General features: G+C 45.3%; 1 protein-coding gene across 1 annotated transcript in view; it reads right to left on the bottom strand.

Moving 5' to 3' along the window:
- LOC118227645 overlaps positions 1-8,982 on the bottom strand; it is a 73,758-nt gene extending 64,776 nt beyond the window's left edge. Inside the window, exon 1 of the mRNA XM_035418360.1 lies at positions 8,600-8,982. The gene's annotated coding sequence lies outside the window, so the exon portion shown is untranslated. The remainder of the gene's footprint in view (positions 1-8,599) is intronic.
- Positions 8,983-18,883: the final 9,901 nt, after the last annotated feature.

Below are 18,883 nucleotides of genomic sequence, written 5' to 3'. Positions count from 1 at the left end.
CCTCCAGCCCCCACCCCCCACCCCCCACCCCAACCCACCCCACCCACTCTGGGGGGACCACAGGCCCCCTCTCCCGGCCTCTTTACGGGATGCCCGTCCCACCAGGCCTGCAGTCAGAGCCGGGACACCGAGAGAGAGTCCTGCCCCTGTGCTAAAACTCCGCCCACAACAGACACGGCCCTTAAAGTCGCTCTTTAAATTAAAAAAAAAAAAAGTTCAATTTTTGGTGACTTCGAAAATAACACAAAGTTCAAACACACAGGCTCACGCAAATGTCCCTGATGCTCGAATTTTCAATTCAGTCCAATTCCTTTGATCAAATATTTACGGGAAATTTCTTTGTCTGTATCAGAGTCCGCCCCTGGGTCCAGTGCTCTGAAGTCTTCTGCCAGGGGAGAATTAATAACTCAAAATATTCCCCGCCCCCCCCCCCCCCCCAAAAAAAAAATTTCACAAATATACACTTCACAGACATTAAGCACTTATTATTTAAGTTTATTATAACAGATTATTTATGTCCTGACTGGAATGAAAACACGGTATAAGGCTTTTTTTTTTTTTTACTTCTCCCTCCGTTTGCTTAAATCATTACCCAGCGAGGCGTGCTCAGTGTTTAGTTAACAGATAGCCCGATTGTAGTGGGCACACCCATTTTCTCTGATTTGATAATGTTCAGTGCAGCACACGTCTATCTTTGTGGCACACGTCTATCTTGGGCCGTCCCTGTTTATACAGCACACACCCACCCACTGCACATTTCACTTCTCTTTAACAGTCACTTCTTTTCCACTGAAACCACAGAGCCATTGCAGTAGACTTTTTTAATAGGCTTATTCTGTGGCGACAATATTTTTAATACCACACCCCTGATCTCTCTCTCTGTCTCTGTCTCTCTCTTTCTCTGTCTGACTCTGTACACACACACACGCACACGCGCAACTTGCTTATGGTTCCTTTAAAGCATTTTCTCTCACCAGTTGTACACAGGTACTATAAACACAGATAAGCTCCCCTGTATCTAACAGCATAGCGTTGTCACAGTGTTTGTTTTCCCTCCTCCTGAAGTGGAAAAGTTATGGGGGTGGGGGGGTGGGGGTGGAGGGGAGCACATACCTGCCTGCACTGAATTATTTGTCGTACTTTCCCCAAACGATATCCATAGATAATTATGATAATATCCGCAACTAATTATGTTCATAACAATTCCCATAGTTTATAATGCTTACAACAATTCCCACAGCAAATAATGTTAAGAAAGTTATCCACCACTACTAATGATATGCTTAGCTAATACTGATCATGAAAATACCCACAGCTAATAAAGTTAATAAAGGTATCCATCACTAATAATGATATGCTTAGTGAATAGTGATCTCATAATATCCACAGCTAATAACGATTAGAAGCATATCCAAAGTTTTACAGCGACACATACGAACATCCAGACGAAGCCTCTAGAGTCAGTGCAGGCTCTGCCACGCCCTGCCTCATCGCTGAGGTTCGTTCAGCGCTCAAACACCCGTAACTGGACGAAGGCCTGGCGTGGAAAACTGACGAGAGACGACACACGAGACCATTTCCCAGCGCTGACACGCGTCTTAATAACCGCAATTTCCAATTGGACCAATCAGATAAAAGCGGTCATAACTTAACGCCAGGAGCTGCAACAACAGGTTTAAAAAAAAAAAAAAAAAAAAAAAAAAAAACGATGCTCAGTATGACTAAAAATAGATAGCAGGTATCAAAAGAGCCTCTGTACGGCAGAACTGCCCCCCCCCCCCACCCCACCCCGGGGGGTGGTTTAAAATAGCAGCTGGCAGAGGCCCGCGCCGACGATATCAAACGTGTCGGATCTCATCCGCTGGGGCGATCAAGGTGTGCGCGCTATCGTGCTATCGAGCTCCGCCAAGCTCCGCCGAGCTCCCGAAAACAAAGGGGCCGTCTGTTTCGGCTTCTCCTAGGGGCTGAAACTGGGGCCCTTTTGTCTCAGCGCATCGGCGGCGATCGCCACAAAAGCGGTTCGGCGGTGAGGGAGGCATCGCTCCGGTTCGCTTTCAACCCTCAAGCAATTCTCCCTGCCCCTCTAACAACCGCTCTTTAAATCATCACAAGGGTGACATTATTTTTTTTTAAACTGCATTCACTCTAAAAACATATTTCTGGCTCCTATTAAAAATAAGCTAAGGCCGCACGTTTATTGCTGTTTTGGCCGTGTGTTCGAATAATTAGCACTGTAATAATAAGTGCCGCTTTTGTGGGAAATTATTGGCAACACCTTTGAAAAAAACAACAACTTGCAATCTGTGGAGTACAGCATGTGCAATGCTACCAGGCCACATGTTAATTAATTTTTTTTTTTCCCCCCCACTTAAATTTTATTTGCATAGCGCTTTTTACAGAAAACTGTCACAAACACGCTTCACAGGGTGGCAAGGCAAGAGACAGAGCAAAAAGATCAAACAGAGCAAACACCAGGCCTGAACCCCCCAATAACAAGTGCATGAGGTAAACTCCCAGTAGTCTGTGTGACTACCGATTGCACTGCTAATTTTACTTCTGGAAGATTTGCAAATACATCATAATTTAATGAAATGCAATATGCTACATTTGGCAGGCTCTGAGCTTCAAAAGAACACCCTCATCTTGAACTCCTTGTTACTCCTTTTTTTTCATGTTCAGCTGATTGCTAATTTTGAAGGGGCGGTCTTAATCCCTTAATCCTCCCACCACCCCACCCTCCCCCCTCCCCCTCACAAACACACACACACACACAAACACACACACACCAGGAAGGAGGGAGTGTACCTTACAGCTGTGCCTCTATGACACAATATTGTGTACGCAAAAAGAGCCAGAGAGCTCTCTCCTGACTGAAGAAATGCTCGCGTGAGGTTCTGAAGTCAATTATCAATGTCAACACACACAAAAAAAACAAACAAGCCTGCAGAGTTTGACTTCACCAAATGTTCTCCAAAAACTCAACCGCAGCTCAACTTTCTCTGGAGCTTTCCACACAAACACCCTTGCAACACATCATCATATTTTTTGATGACACCCCCCAAAATCTTTAGGTTTAAACCTTAACACACAAAATGGGGGGGGATCATTTTAACTTTAGGAGGTCCAGAAGTGCTATGGATCGCCAAACATGGTAATGCCCGGGGGCCTGGCGGCAGTTTAAAATGGTGTCCCACTTTAGTGTGAAGGATTTCATCACCGTGAAGATCTCGCGTTGAAGTACAAACTCCTCACTAAGCGTCTCGCCGCGGCGTTCTTTTCTCTGGAGACACGCCGGACGATATTCGCGGTGCCAGCCAGACGCCATAAAAAAATAAATATGGCCAGAGTACGGATGGGAAAACCTATTAAAGAACAGATTCACATCTCGCGCTGGCAAACGGTGCTTCTGTTATCCGCGAATCAAAATCGCTACTGAGAGTAAAACAAAGGCCTTTAGAAATGGGGAAACAAAATTTAAAAAGAAACTATAAACACGTTATATATACACCTTAAACATAAGATAACATCATTTGCAGAAAAGTGTTTAGTTGTGTAAGGGTACAAAAGTCCATTCACAACATTAAGATTGCCTCAAACTATTTGTACGGTGACTGTTTTTTAAACATAACTACGGTTATGTTTGAGTTCGGCGCACACAAACAGCCACAGAAGTTCAGCCGCTAGTTTTTTTGGGCCGTGACGGGAAAAAAAAAAGTTGTTTGGGGAGAATTTCGTCCGCCTCCCTCCTCCTCCGACGACGACGGCGGCCGCCACCTCAGAGCAGCTTAATCGCTCAGACGCCACGGTAACGACTGAACAGTAATAACGGCTCCGTTTCGTTTAAATAAATTGCTGTCGTTAGCCGCGGAGCGCTGCCAACGGTAACTGCTCTGGGCAGGGAACGCCGGGGTCAATGGTTTTTTCTTTTTTTTTTTACAGTCAGAAGATATGTGCTGTCGCTAACAGGCTTGCAGAGAGCCTGAGGGGAGCAGCTGTTCTCCAGTAAAGAGTGGCAAAGGCCTGTATCTCACTTTGAGGAAAGCAGAGAGCCGTTTGTGACAGCTGCTCTTACTCTTGGCTCTACACTAATTTGTTTTTTTTTGTCGCTTTTCACAACCAACAAATAAACGAATGCCTGTACATTCATAAGCACAAGTTGAGTCGTACACCCTTGTAATCAGACTTGAAATCGGACCGTTAGTGCCCGGACGTCATTAATGGGACCGCACTGGGTTCACCTTTTTTCCACATATTAACGCCCTTTACACTGCAAAGGGGGTCAGTGATAGTGCACTCAGGCGCTGCAGGTACCAGGCGGTGACGGTCACAGTGCTCGCTGGGAGCTGGGCCAGACGGGCATGCCTCTCGGACCCCTCCTCGGTCCCCCCCCCTTTGGGTGGGAGATAAAGAAAGGGAGGAAGGGTCTGGCCTGTGTGTGACGGGAGAGGGGCGATGTGTTGCAGGGACAGGAGAGGAAGAAGCACTGATAGTGGTTAACTCCCACCCCCAACCCCCACCCCCCCCAACACTGTCCCCCCCCCCAACACTGTCCCCTTAAAGCATCTGGAAAGGGAAGCAGCAACATTTGAATTTCCTGAAATCTGATTGGACCGACCAAGTTACAGCCAGCACTGCTATTGGTCAGTGAGCTGGCGCGTCCAACTGCTGCCCCACCTGCATGATGACATCACGACCCATGGGAACTGACCGTTGAAGAAGCGGGGCGCATCCCTGGAATCAGAGACTGAACCCCAGCGGTCAGGCTCAGAAGCCCCATGGGACGTGAGCCTGGAGGTCTGCCAGCGGCAGGCAGCAGAGCAGGCCGGGCAGTCAAGGGCCGACTGTCAGTGGTTACCGCGCCGACCTGACTTCCACGATCTCCCCGACAACGTCCCAAGGGGGCGCACCCCAACGCCGCCAACTGAACCCTGACATCCGACGTTCTCTCTGAACGGGGGGGGGGCAGTCTGTACCAGGGGTTGGGCCACAGTTTTACTGGGAGGGAGGAATCTCATTCGAACCCAGAGACGCACCCGAGGGCCTCATTTCACTGTCAACGATGCGTAGCCTCATGCTCTCAGCAATAATCTTTTGTCTCATAATTAATTGTGCCCCTTTAAAGTCTTGTACACGATGCCGCCGTGTATCATTGTGCCCAACACTGCTCAACAACTTCCTTTCCTGGCAAAACATTTCTTCGTTTAAGTCCAAGTCTGTGTTTAAGTGGGTGGAGAGATCGGTTTGCCATTTGCAGGTCAGCCAGGCTCAGTGAATAAATGCCAATTTCTGATTGGCCGGTGAGAATGTGAACGCACGTGATTTTCTGTCAGTTCGCCCATCGCTGAAACACTCCCACGCTGCCCTCCTGCTGTGATAAATGAAAGCAATCGAATCTCAGCGCATGCTCGGCTACAGCAAATAAATACTCCCTCTGAGTCCGTTGCCTTGACAAGTGTCAAAGCAAAGCCTCCGTGCCCTTTCCTTCTGTCTTTACCGGGAAACGTCCCCCGTTCGGTGGGTCCGAGCAGCAGCGATCGCGTCACGCGCTGTCGGGAAACCGGGAGATTATTTCGGAGCGGAAATGAAGAAATGCTCTGTGTGTGCTCAGACTGTGCTGACGAGCGGCGGGACAAACCCAGCAGTCTCTCCTGTGACGCGTACGATTACGCGTCTGTGTCACTCAGCTCAAACTCATTTCAATAACGTGCAAGTGAAATTAATTAAGGTTATTTGATTAGAGAGGGGCTGATTAGCCATCCCACAGGCTGGATAATAACATACACAAGCCTCAGGGAATGCTATCTGGCTTCCACATCTACAGGCGACTCTCACCAGGTAATGCTGCCCCACTGCTTTCTCTATAAGGGACTCACTGTAAAGGACGTCTTTGCTTAAGAACTGAAGTAAACATCACAAGAACACACACGCTGTTCTTACACGCTTATTTTGCACTTTTAATTTAATCAAGGAAATAATGCATGTTGGCTGGAATATATATATATATTTTTTTTAAACTCAGTTACCTGACAACACCTGTACAGCAACCTGTACTGAAACGGGATGGAAGGACCCTGGAAGAGATGGTGCATCAGGACGCTGCTTACACGCATGCACGCACACACACATGCTCACACACATGCACGCACATTCACATGCACACACACTTACATGTGTGGTTAGGAGTCTCTCTCCATTGATAAAACCGGAGGCCATCTGCCACGGGTCTCGCAAACTGAGAAGCTTCCAGAACACGAGTACGCGCTTGAAGATCGGCCAAAAGACGAACTCTGGTACCAACGAAAGGCGCCCAATCCCTAAAAGCTGGTGCTGGAAGCAATTTCAGAAAACCAAGACTTGAAAGGGCTTCGCTGCTGATGTCATCAGTGTGCGTGTTTGTGTACCCGCGTGTGGAGGCCATAAATTCAGGAGCCCATCGGCCGCTCAGAAGGGCTGCACATGAACGTTAGAAACCACAAATAAACTGCTGAGGGAAGTCTCTGTCAGGGGGAGGTGTTCTCCCAAATCCAAATTCTGTTTATCCCCCACTAGTCGGTAGCCCCCACTAGTCCCCACTAGTCGGTAGCTTGCCATTCAAAAACAATACTGCACATTAAATACAAATTAATATTCCGTGGATTCTTTTTCTGTTTCTTTTAAAAAAATGAATAAATAAATAACAGATCAGTAATATGCAGAACATTTAACTCATTAGTAATGAAGTCTGGGGTCCTTAATTTCCCCGACCACTCAAGATCTCACCCAATCAGGAGACCCCACTGACTCCAGACTCCGCCCACTCTTAGACACAGACAGAGGGCTCTGTATTCACGGTCAAGGCACAGCTGTGGAACTCCGGTGGTAACTCATGGCGATGGCAAATGAAGGCCTCCATTGGAGTTTCAGCAACTTTATGACTGTAGCCAGTAGTATTTTTTTTTTTTTTTAAAAGAGAATGGTCTTAATGAAACACACACCTACTGCATCGCAGCAGTCCATGTGGATACGAATGGGCTCATAGCAGATAGTGAAACTGCCAAACCAGGTATACTCCTTTTGCACAGGCCACCTGCTAGAACCCAGGCGTGCCTGTCACCAAAATATGACCCTGAGAGAATTCTAATAGAGTAATCACACACTTACACACACACACGCTAAAGGCACTGTGGATTAAAACACACTTTGTTCTCGCTCACTTGTTATAAACCTCAGATAAACCTGCGATCAATCATCAAAAAAAAAAAACCTGCCGAACCGGTTTCCTGAAACCACATCAAACCAAACACGTGTTCATCTATCTGTGCCAGCTGTTTACTTGATTCAGCCTGATTATTTCTTCTTTAAACACAACTCACTGAAGTCCTGGGATGAGGGAGGAGAGGGGGGGGAGGTGGGGGTGGAAACATTTGGGCGCTCAGTGGGGCAATGTGGCTTAAAAAAATACAAAACTAATCCAACTTAAAAAAAAAAAACAAACCCCCAAAAAAAGTACTTCTTCATGCAACAGCGAAGGCCCCCGGTGGGCCTGAATCACAGTGTGACACACACTGGGAGCGAGGAACAGAAGAGCGACCGTGTGTACACTTGCTGTGTTTATCTTACACCTACTCACTGAGCACACCAACCCAGCTGTGACCCATAACAGCGGTGCACCTACTCCACAGGCCGCACAGCACTGAAACACTGAAATATTTATCTGACCAAAATGAAAAAGAAAAAAAAGGAGAAGACCAAGCAAATGCATTCCACAAGGGGCTTCACATATTTAAGTGTCATTGCAAGAAGATAAATATTATTTTTTTCCCCACCGGTGAGTAATAATTTATGGCTGTGCTTTCAGTAAAATAATCGTTTGCATCTGTAAAGTTTTGCACCTCACAACAAACAAGAAAGAAAAGTCGAGAAAAAAAAGTCAATTTGATCAAGTACAGCGGTGTTTAATATCGCTCATGGCGGGGAAAAAACACATCTATTTCCACCTGATAAATAAATTTTGAAGTAGCAGCTCCAGGTACGGGTATATTGTGAGCATAAGCGTTGTTGTCACTGGGGAGACGCATTCGTATTATTTTAGCTCGTCTCTCTCGGTCTCTTCATTTCCCACCAACAGCATCTGTCAGACAAGCGCGGCCTGCTCAAGATTAATGAGCTGTCAGCCACGGCCCGTTGCCGTAAATGATGTCCTGCCTTCGGTTAAAAAAGATAATTGCTTCTTGTTGGAGGACATCACTTTAACTCTAAACTAAACCAAGAGTACTTTCCCCCCAGAAACATCCTTCATTCCCCGCCGCTGTCTGACTGGGAAATCTTTAATTGGACGGAATTGGGAGCGATAGCATTGGGAAAGAAGTTCAGACCCGGCTTGTTACTCTTACTTACAAATATATATGCAAGTGTTACTTTTTACCTTTCATAAACAGTTTTGTACATTGGTTTTGATGATCGCTGAACTTGGCAAGCAGCGTGAATAAAAAACGAACACTTTGCATTTAATATTAAGCCTGAGACAAACGCTGATTGAGTACAGGGAACACGAACTACTGCGGTACTCCGCATAGGAGGTGTTATTTGCTTTCGGTATACTTATTTAAAATCTACTTACCAGTTTTCACCAAAAATGTCGCCGCTATTTCCAGGTGCGTCCTTTTTTGCAGCCGTCATGGTAACCTTCGGAGGACTTATGCGGTCCTGTTTCTGTTTCAGCAGTTTCTTTCCCGTCTCGGCGGTCCACGGTGATGGTCACCTTCCTCCACGCAATTGTTTTGATTAGTATGCAGTTATTGCAGGCCAGAGACATATCTCCAGCCGGCGCCTCTGAAAATAAGTCCACAGGCCATAAATAAAGCCACCAGACGAAATTGTCGACTGGGGTGTCTAAACTAACTTTTTCCATTTTTACGATAAGATACATAAACTCGTTTCTTGAGCCATAGTCAGTGGCTCGCCGGACCCGCGGTGCCTTTTCAAACTAACCCCGAAAACGCCGGCTGTGCCTTTGATTGTTTTCACCTGTGAGGCTGTGATTCGTTTTTTTTTTTTTAAAGCTGCCTCACTGGACGGGAAACCCGCGCGCCGGGCAAAACTGCCCGCGTGCTACGCTTCTCATCACGCTGAAATCTCACCACTAACACAGATCAAACTGCAGGGACGATGTCCAAAAAGTCTGACACGCTTGATTTTTCATCCGGACATCACCCTAAGGCCTAGAATTGGAAAAATGATCAGAGATCGTTAACATTGTCGTGGTGTATGTATAATAACCACCGTCACCATCGATTATGATTTGTAGATTTCTATAAATCCCGGTAGATCGTTCTCAGGTCGCACAGTATATTTCCGACTGAAGTCTGTTTATCTGAATAAAATCTACAAGCCCACAGAAGTGCCATTTGACATCGCCTGCAGTTGGACACTGTTTTTTTTAATCAATCGTCTGGATAAATGAAATCGAACTGCTTTTCCGTTAGCTCCCTTAACCCTCAGCGTATTTGATGAATATGTATTTCCGTATTTAGCACATCTGTCCTGCGTTATGTGCTGATCGGTAATTCAGCAGGCAAGACGAGGAGGGAAAGCACAGTGTCATTAAGGATAAATAATGATGTAGCTCGAGTGCTTCTTTCATGTTTAATAAGGGGGAAAGGAAAGGGTGTTGGACGACCCCCCCCCCCCCCCCTTTAGGAGATGAAGAGGCTGATGGGGGTTCACACACACACACACATATAAATAGTGTTTTTGTCCTGCATTTGTGTTTTCACAACATATCTAGAATACTAACACACTGCTGCTGTATTACAAAAAAAAAATGCAACACTCAACATCTCTCTGATGCATCAACACTGCATCACAAACAAACTGCTCTGATACACCAACGCTGCATCACGGCTAAACCACAACACTGAACAGCGCTGTGATACGCTGTCATTACTATGTGTAGGCTTTTTGTGCACAGGGTCATTTCCTGGTGGAAGACCGCAACGTGGAATAAGGGGCGTGTCTGCAGACGTTCAAAAGGTGTTGAGTCACACCTGTACACTGACGTACCCGGAGCCAGACAGACTGAGAGTGGACCCTTTCTCATGGACGCCCATGTTAAAGCTGAAAGAGCCAAACAGGGCGTGGGAAGGAGGGGGTGAGGAACCAGCCCCCACCCCTCCCCTCCCGCCCCCAAATCTCCCCCGTTAAGAGGCCAAGTGCAGCACTGGGGTGTTTGGGGATAAGGGAGGATGTCCTGGGGGCTCCAGGATTATCCGCTTACCTGAGCAGTTTTATCCCCAAGGTGCTTCCACACCATATCAGGAGTGAGCGCTGAGGAACGGCCTACCCCCTCCTGCACCAGGTCAGGGGTCTGTCTGCTGGCTCAGGTATATTCCCCAAAAATCACACTATTCCGGGGGTTTCCGTTCCCCCGTTTGAGGTGTATTTCCTAAGAATTACACTAATCCAGTGGGGTCTGTTCTCTGCCCTGAAGTGTATTTCTCAAAATTACACAATTCCAGGAGGGGTCTGTTTCCTGTCTGAGTTGTGTAAACTTCACCGGGCCATTAACTCCAGTGTTTTGTTTTTTTGCCCCCCCCCCCCCCCCTCCAAAGTTGTGAGTTGTGTTTCCCGAAGGTACAATCTTTGTAAATCACAGACGTCACAAGACTGACTTAACAAGGCAGGGTCGTGCACTCGGAAGACTTGTCAGTCGATTTAACTTGAATAGAGCTCCATTGCTCCATCTTAATTAAAAACACGTCTTAACCACGTTCTCATTTCTCAGCTATATTTGCAGTTACATAAAAGCCCTGCAGATTCACATTTTATTCAACTCATGCTCATAATAATTGAAGGAGGTTAAAAATCAGCGTAGAGAACGCTATGAAAGCCATTAGTCACAAGTGAAAAAAAATGTGATCGCTCACTCAGGTTGGATCACCAGCAAAAGGCTGTGCGCCAAATGCCAACCAAGATGTTCATGGGAACCGTCCAAAACCAACCTCCAGCCCCAACATTGGACCAGCAGATCCCATGCCCCATCTCAGGTGGGTCCCATAGCCTATCTCAGTATCCATGCCCCATCTCAGGTAAGTTCCATGTCCCATCTCAGGTAAGTTCCATGCCCCATCTCAGGTGGGTCCCATAGCCTATCTCAGGATCCATGTCCCATCTCAGTTGGGTCCCATAGCCTATCTCAGGATCCATGTCCCATCTCAGGTGGGTCCCATAGCCTATCTCAGGATCCATGTCCCATCTCAGGTGGGTCCCATAGCCTATCTCAGGATCCATGTCCCATCTCAGGTGGGTCCCATAGCCTATCTCAGGATCCATGTCCCATCTCAGTTGGGTCCCATAGCCTATCTCAGGATCCATGTCCCATCTCAGGTGGGTCCCATAGCCTATCTCAGGATCCATGTCCCATCTCAGGTGGGTCCCATAGCCTATCTCAGGATCCATGCCCCATCTCAGGTAGTTTCTTGGCCTACTGGCTGGTTACCATTTTCCAACCCTGTCTGCACTAGCCTTCACAAGAACTGAATCTTCTGAGAAAAATTTCTCACGCCACGACACCAAGAATCTGGCTTCGCTCAATTAAATCCAATCCTCTCACGTGCCTCTGCTATGCTCTGTTATGCTGCAAAAAAAAAAAACACCAACACCGCTGCAAAAGGAACAGCCATTACAGAGAAGTTCGTTATCTTGGCCCTCTCTCCCAAATTACCTCTCAAGAGCAATGGGAGTTAGCGGGATAGCGTGCCCGAAAACCAGGCAGCCCCTGCATCGCGGGTTCAGGAACACGGTCAGCTCTGGGTAAACGAGCACGGGCCGGCCCAGAGACAAAATCTGCCTTTAATGAATCAGGCCAGAGCCGGACCAATGACGGCAAAATGTGCCTTTCTGTTGCCATGGTCGCGGGACACGCGCTCGTCATGCGAAGACAACTGTAATAACTGTCAGCTGTCAGCCTTTTTTCTTCAAGGAAACATTTTTTTCTGCGATTTCAGCAGTTAGCAAAATTGAGGGAACAGCAAAGTTGTTGTTAAGGGGCTAAGGTTGATTGAATCAGGCTACACTCTCAGAAAATTTTTTTTTTTAAAGTGCCTAAAAAGGTAGGAACGCTTGGCACCCTGTAAGTACGAAACACTGTACTCCTAGCCAGTAATACGCAAGCATTTGAACCTTTTTTGGTCGTAAAACGTACTTATGAGCACCCAAATAGAATAACACTGTAGTTTCAGGGTAGATTTTGGGGGTTTTTTTCCCCTTAAAGAACAAAAATGTGACTCTACTGTACCTTCATTTCTGAGAGTGTGTGTGGACAATTATTCTGAACAATTCTTCAAATAAATGTTAGCTTGAGGGATGCTCTGATGGGATTTTATGCTGGCACAGACCTCATTTTCATAAACACACCGAAGCCTGGATATAGTCAGCATTTGTTCTCAACTGACAAATAAATGCATCTGTTCTGTCCTGTTTTTTTTCTCCTTTTCAGACAGACACAGACGGGCGGGTCACCAACGCTGACCCACCAAACTGTTTAAAATAATACTTTTCATTTAGTCGCTGTAAATTATTTGGGGACAACCCATTAAACACGAGCCCATATCTCCAAAGAAATAACAGAAGTACAATCTGCCATATAATTACCACTTTCAAAAAGTTTTTTTTTTTTTTTGCGTTTCACAGCATGTTATTCCCGTGTGAGTGCGCGTGCCTTTCATTAAGCAAGCTGTGATCGGAATGGAAAAAACAGGCGTGTGGAAGCGGAGAGAGAGTTGCATGTTTTATTACACACATACCTGCAATATCTGACTTTTACATCTGAAAGTTTCGAGTGGTTCAGCTGATGTTGACAATAACTACTGCCAGGAAGAGACTAGAAAAAGGCTTCAAGGAACATCATGGGAATGCAGAAGCATTTTTTTCCCTCCTCTTCCAAAATGATGAAAATCAACCCTCATAATTCCTCCATTTATTTTTACTGTCTGCACATGTCTCAGTTTTTAAATGGGAAAAATTAAACTTAATGGGGCAGGTGTGTTTTTGTTTTTGACACTTTAGGGCGTATTTAAGACAGTTTAGGCACAGCTTGCATACACAGAGCTTTACCTCGCCCCCGCCGCCCCCGCCGCCCCCCCCCCCCCAAATGGTGAGCTCCACCCTTCTGTATACAGTGAGCTCCACCCACCTGCATCTAATGAGCTCCACCCACCGCCATGAGTAAGCTCCACCCACCTCCATCTAATGAGCTCCACCCACCGGCGGCACAGACAGCGCTGTCCGTTCCCACGGACGGGCGGGATCAGAGCAGCTGAGGGTCGGCCTGCCAGCGCGTGCCCAATGCGATGCCCAGCCTCTGGACCCCCCCCCCCCGCGGGCGGGCAGGACCGTGAGGATCACAGCACTGTAATTGGGAAGCCTGGCTCCCCGCCCTTCCTCTTCTGCCCGATTTCCCCGAGAGCAGGGGTTGCCAGTTCAGCGCGCGTGCGCCTAAAAATAGCTCCAGCTTTCATCTGGATGCTCCTTCGCTCAAATTTTACTCGCAGTAAATTACGACCCTTTGCTTGAAGGCAAAGAGGGTTTTTCACCACAATCTGCACCGCTGCCAGATCCAAACACAAACATTAGCTACTCTAATTAAGGAAGAGGGATAGAAAGCGTGAAATGATTTTAGGCTTTGGCAAGATACACGCACATCTAATAACTGGAGGCTTGACAGATCTGAAAGTCAAACTCAAACAGAATACAAAAGAAACCCCAGAACCCCTCTGGATTAAAACATGTCCCATTTTCCCCATTTTCAGCATAAACATGAGATATGATTTGAGAATTAAACAGTGCACCCCACCCCCTCCCCCACCACACACACACACACACATTCCACTTGTACTTCATTTGAACTGTTTTATTGGAACTCCTGCTTTGGCACAAAGGGAGATCATTGCTAACCCTTTGAAGAGTAGGTGTCACATGTCAGTTTTCTAGAACTCCACTGCTTACACTTAACAGTAGTGATTGTTGCATCATAAATTAGAATGTTCCGTTTAGAACACTCTGATCACATATTTGTGACCTCACACCTTAAAGGGTCGAAACAGAGTATTTGTAAAAATTCTAAGTTCTCCTCACAGAGGGATATTAATTACAGCTTTCTCCTGCACATTTAAACTAACCCATAAAAAACCCAGCACACTTTCAGTGAAATCGCTCTTTAGTTTTGAAATACTCATGGAGATCTGTTCAGCATTTTTTACTTCCTCTAGATATAGACACTGAGGCATACAATAAATTTGACAGCGTTACTTGGCCTAGGGCGTTCACATGGGAAAATGCGAAAGCGTGCACACAAGCGGGCGATGCCGGCTGCTCGACGTTTCGATTTTGAGACGGCGACGCCGCGTAGCTGGTTGTTTAAAGATGATTTATAGCAGCGCCGGCGTTTGTGTACCTCTTCTCGTTGTTAATATTTAATCACCACTGAAAGTAGGTGGAAAACGCAGCCGCCCGATGCAGTGTTAACATTAATAACAGCCGACCCGGTCCGTGTCTTTAATGCGTGGCTTACAAAAACAAAAAAATCACATTCCGCAAAAGGGCTTGATCTATTCCTAAGCACCGGAAATTTCACAAGCAAGCATACTGTGAATTGTTCTTTAAAAAAAAGATGAACAGAGGTGCCTGCGTTTCTACACATTCTGTTCTAAATATAATATCCCCGTGCAAGCTTCACTGTGGAGAAGGAAAGCTAAAGTCTGCATATAGGAGGACTTTTAATACCACTGGTGTATAGCAGGGCTGCCAAACCCTGTTCCTGGGGACCTAACTGTCCTATTGGTTTTCATTTCAACCCTAATCTGATTCCACTAATTGCCAGCTCAAGAGATCTCCAGCTGTTGAACGGGGGATTGTGACATCGGCATTAGAATGTTGTTGAGTTAAGAACATTCTAATCACATATTTGTGATTCCACACCTTAAAGGGTTAATCATCACTCATCTCAACTCTCTAACAAAGGGCATTACGTGGGATTAAGCACAGCTACATTGTTCAACACAAATCCTTGGTTGGGTTAAAGTTCGTTTGGGTTGGAGTAAGACCCTCCAGGACGGTAGATTAGGCAGACCTGCTGTATAGTGTTACTATTTTACAGTGGGTAACACCACAGTAGTTAGCTAGTACAGTACCTAAAAAAACATTTTTGTTCTTTATTTTAGTTTAATTTCTCAACTAATATTGATATATTTGTTGCATTTATTTAAAAATATAAAATATGGACGGAGTGTAGCACAGTGGGTAAGGAACTGGGCTTGTAACCAAAAGGTCCCAGGTTTGATTCCCGGGTAGGACACTGCCGTTGTACCCTTGAGCAAGGTACTTAACCGAAATTGCTTCAGTATATATCCAGCTGTATAGTTGGATACAATATAAATGCTATGTAAAAAGTTGTGTAAGTCGCTCTGGAGAAGAGCGTCTGCTAAATGCCTGTAATGTAATGGTTCAGATTCTGGTTTAAATTCTAAATGTATGCGTTCATATATTTGATAACTCCAAAAACGACATAATTCTGAATAAGATGCGCACTCAACTGTTTACTTGACTTTATGTATTTTTCCAAATTCCAAAATATTGTGATAAATAATGTGCTGCGTCCTAATGCTGTTTTGTAATTCAGTAAGCTCCTTACGCCTCATAAATCCATCCCTAAATGATTTTCTCGCTCCTTCTGAAGAGCAAACAACTAAGTCGCGTTTGCAGTCAACTGTAATTTAAAATCTTCATTTTAATTATCTTCAGTTGAATCTTGAATAGGTCCCCAACCAATGTGGAGGAGGAGAAATGATCCACACTTGCTTAATCAATCAAACAAAGTTTGTTTCCATTTGCGTTGATGCATTATGGGTATAAAAAAAGGATAGCCTCTCTGAAAATAACAGTGCATTCTGGGACAGTCCATCCTCACCCATGGAGCTGTAAACATGCTTGTTACAGGTAAGCAGCATCTCCAGAAGAAAGGCTACTCAGTTCCAGGTCCTACAGGGAAGTGCAGGTATTCAAATGCAGATATCTGCTCTAACCATGCATTACACCACCTGATTTCACTACTGAGCTTACTTCCTGAGCCAAGGAGGTAAAATAGCTAGCGAAATCAGGTGGTGTAGTGTGTAGTGCATGGTCAGAGCAAATACCTGGAGAGACTGCAGCCTGCAGGAACCACAGTTTGAGTAGCACTGTCCTAGAGTAACCCGTATTGCAGTGACATCATAATGTAAATGTCATTTCGGATTCTATAATCCCTTTGATGAGCAGGTTTTTTTGGAATGCTTTTTCAGAATTCTAAGTCCTTTCCTTTCAATTACCAGGAGTGATTGTGACATCAGCGTTAGAATGTTCAGTTTTGAGTGGATCCACGACAGTCCACCAGTCCAACTTACTGGGGCGGGGTCAGGGGAGGGGGAGGGGGGGGGGGGGGGCAAGGAAAGGTCACAGGCCAAAACATTTTGGCAGTTGCCAAGCAACAGGCAGTTGCCACTCGCGTGAAATGCCTTGAGCCATGCGATATTCCCACTGAGCTCCACTCTGCTTTCCACGGCCCGTGCCGCAGGGACCGAAGGTGGTGGCTCCAGGGACTGCACCGCATTTGACACCCGATCTTAGCCATATAGGAGCAGGCACACATGACACAACAAACAAAAACAAAAAAAAAAAAAAAGAGGACAAAAAGAAAAGAGGAGTGGAGAGACGGTGGTGACGGGGCCGCTCGCAGACGAGGCCTCTGGGAAATGTTTTGGCGGCGCGGCGCCTGGCGGCGATGAGCTCGGCATCGTGACACGCCCCTTTTCTGAGCCAATCAGGACAGATCTGAGCCCAGTTTCCTGCTCCAGCTAGATAGAGGTTTCAGCGTTCTCGGGAGGCTTGCCAGAATTACTAAAGTGATTACAGAATCCTGAAACGTGATTGGCCCCTCATCTCATTCCAGTGGACACATCCAGCTGGGAGCATTATGGTTTTAATATGAGCTTAAGTCAGGAGTTTATAAAAGCACTCACCACGCCAGGTGAAATTAGCTCGCTAATTAACACAACAGGGGTGATTATTTTAACAAAGCACTGCACTGTATTCCTTTCTTACTTCACGTTACATTACAGGCATTCAGCAGACGCCCTTATCCAGAGCAACTTGCACAAGTTCTTATGTAGCATTTACATTGCATCCATTTACACAGCTGGATATATACTGAAGCAATGCAGGTTAGGTACCTAGTAACCAGGGAATCGAACCTGCGACCCTTACGTTGCAAGACCAGCTCCTTAACTGTTACACCACACGGCCGTGCCCAGTATACTACACTGCTGTCGTGTTATTTCTTGACCGAGGGAAATATTCTGGTGCTTAAAGTGCTTTTGTAGGCCATTTTGTTTTATTTCACTCACAAACATGTTTTTTTCACTGCGGGTGTTAGGGTTTGATTAAAAAGGCATGCATAATTAATATCACAGTCGCGTGAAGAACCTCAGTGCATTATAAACTCTGTAGTAAATAAGAGCTAATTAAGAGCATTCTACTGTTGCCTTGAGTCACACAAGTGATGAATACCTAACTGCACATTGTAATGAACTCGGGAAAAAAATACAATATTTGTGAAGACAAGATAATAATGTTAAAATGTGTGTACTTGGTTTTGGAGAACAGTGTCTTTGTGGATTACTGCAATTACGAGTAATTGCGTAAGTGTGGTGTTTAACACCTGGAATTTAAGTAGTTGAAAATAAAGTGTTTTAAAAACAGCCATTTCTCTTCTCCCAGTGAAGTGTTTTTCTGCTGCATAAGAGTTGTTATCGAAAAGCTTCACGATTTTTACATTGTGAACATTAAAAGCATATGGTTTCATTCTGGGAGAGGGCAATAAAGATAATTTACGTTATGACCAGGGCTCTAAAATTCTGGTGTTTTATTAAGATGGGTGTAACGTTGAACTTTATCACCTACTTTACCTCAAAGTGGAGATTGTCATGGGAACAGTTATGAATATCAGGTTATAGGAATAGTCATGAATATCAGGCTAGTACATAAAATATCTAAGTACGTCTCCCCCTGGAAACCTTAAAAAGCAAAGAAAAGTACGCAAAAATGTTTACGACAGGAAAAATTTTTAATGCATCAAGTCCTTTCGTAAAATTCTAACTACTCTCTTGTCAGACGCTGGGCTTTAATTAATATGCAGTAGCGTTAAATTTAGTTTATGCAACTTTCTGGGAGACGTGCTGTACACACAGTGTGTGTAATCTTGTGGTGTGGGAGCACATAATGTGCGTCATTAGAGATTTTTCCTTTTGATTGTGTATCTGTCTTAATTACAAGGGAATTAAAAATAATGTCAGTGGATTTAAATGATAGTTGTATGTATTCTATCAGTCAGTGCAACACATAGTGTTAGCCTGCATCTCAGTTTTATGTGGAAATGTCATTTCCCATTGAAAGCAATCAAGATCAACCATTTGATGGGGCACTGTCTGAAATATCTGTTTTACAAATATTATATCTACATGCCAGGGCTCACCATTTAAAGTGTAACGTAAGCGTATTTGGAGTCGGAACATTAAATCCAGTGATGTCATAATAAATAAGTGGACAGAGCTGTTCAAATTTAAATAAAGTGATGTCACAATGAAACGGTGGAATGTTTTATAACTGTACGTCCAGTGATGTCATAGTAAGGCAGTGGACTGAGGCATCTTACACTCCAGTGGTTAATCTTAACTAGCTGAGTCCCAGTGTTCAGTGAAAGGGGCAGTAGACGGCTGACTCTGTTTCAGCTTTTCTGTTGGCTGAGCTGCATTCATACCAGCTGAATGGATATGAAAGGAAAAGGTGGCTTTTGATATGCAAATGAGCCTATGCT

The sequence above is a fragment of the Anguilla anguilla genome, chromosome 5 (genome assembly GCF_013347855.1).
Source record: "Anguilla anguilla isolate fAngAng1 chromosome 5, fAngAng1.pri, whole genome shotgun sequence".
NCBI lineage: Eukaryota > Metazoa > Chordata > Actinopteri > Anguilliformes > Anguillidae > Anguilla > Anguilla anguilla.
Note: the sequence above shows the minus strand (reverse complement) of the source record. Positions and strands in the feature narration are given on the sequence as shown.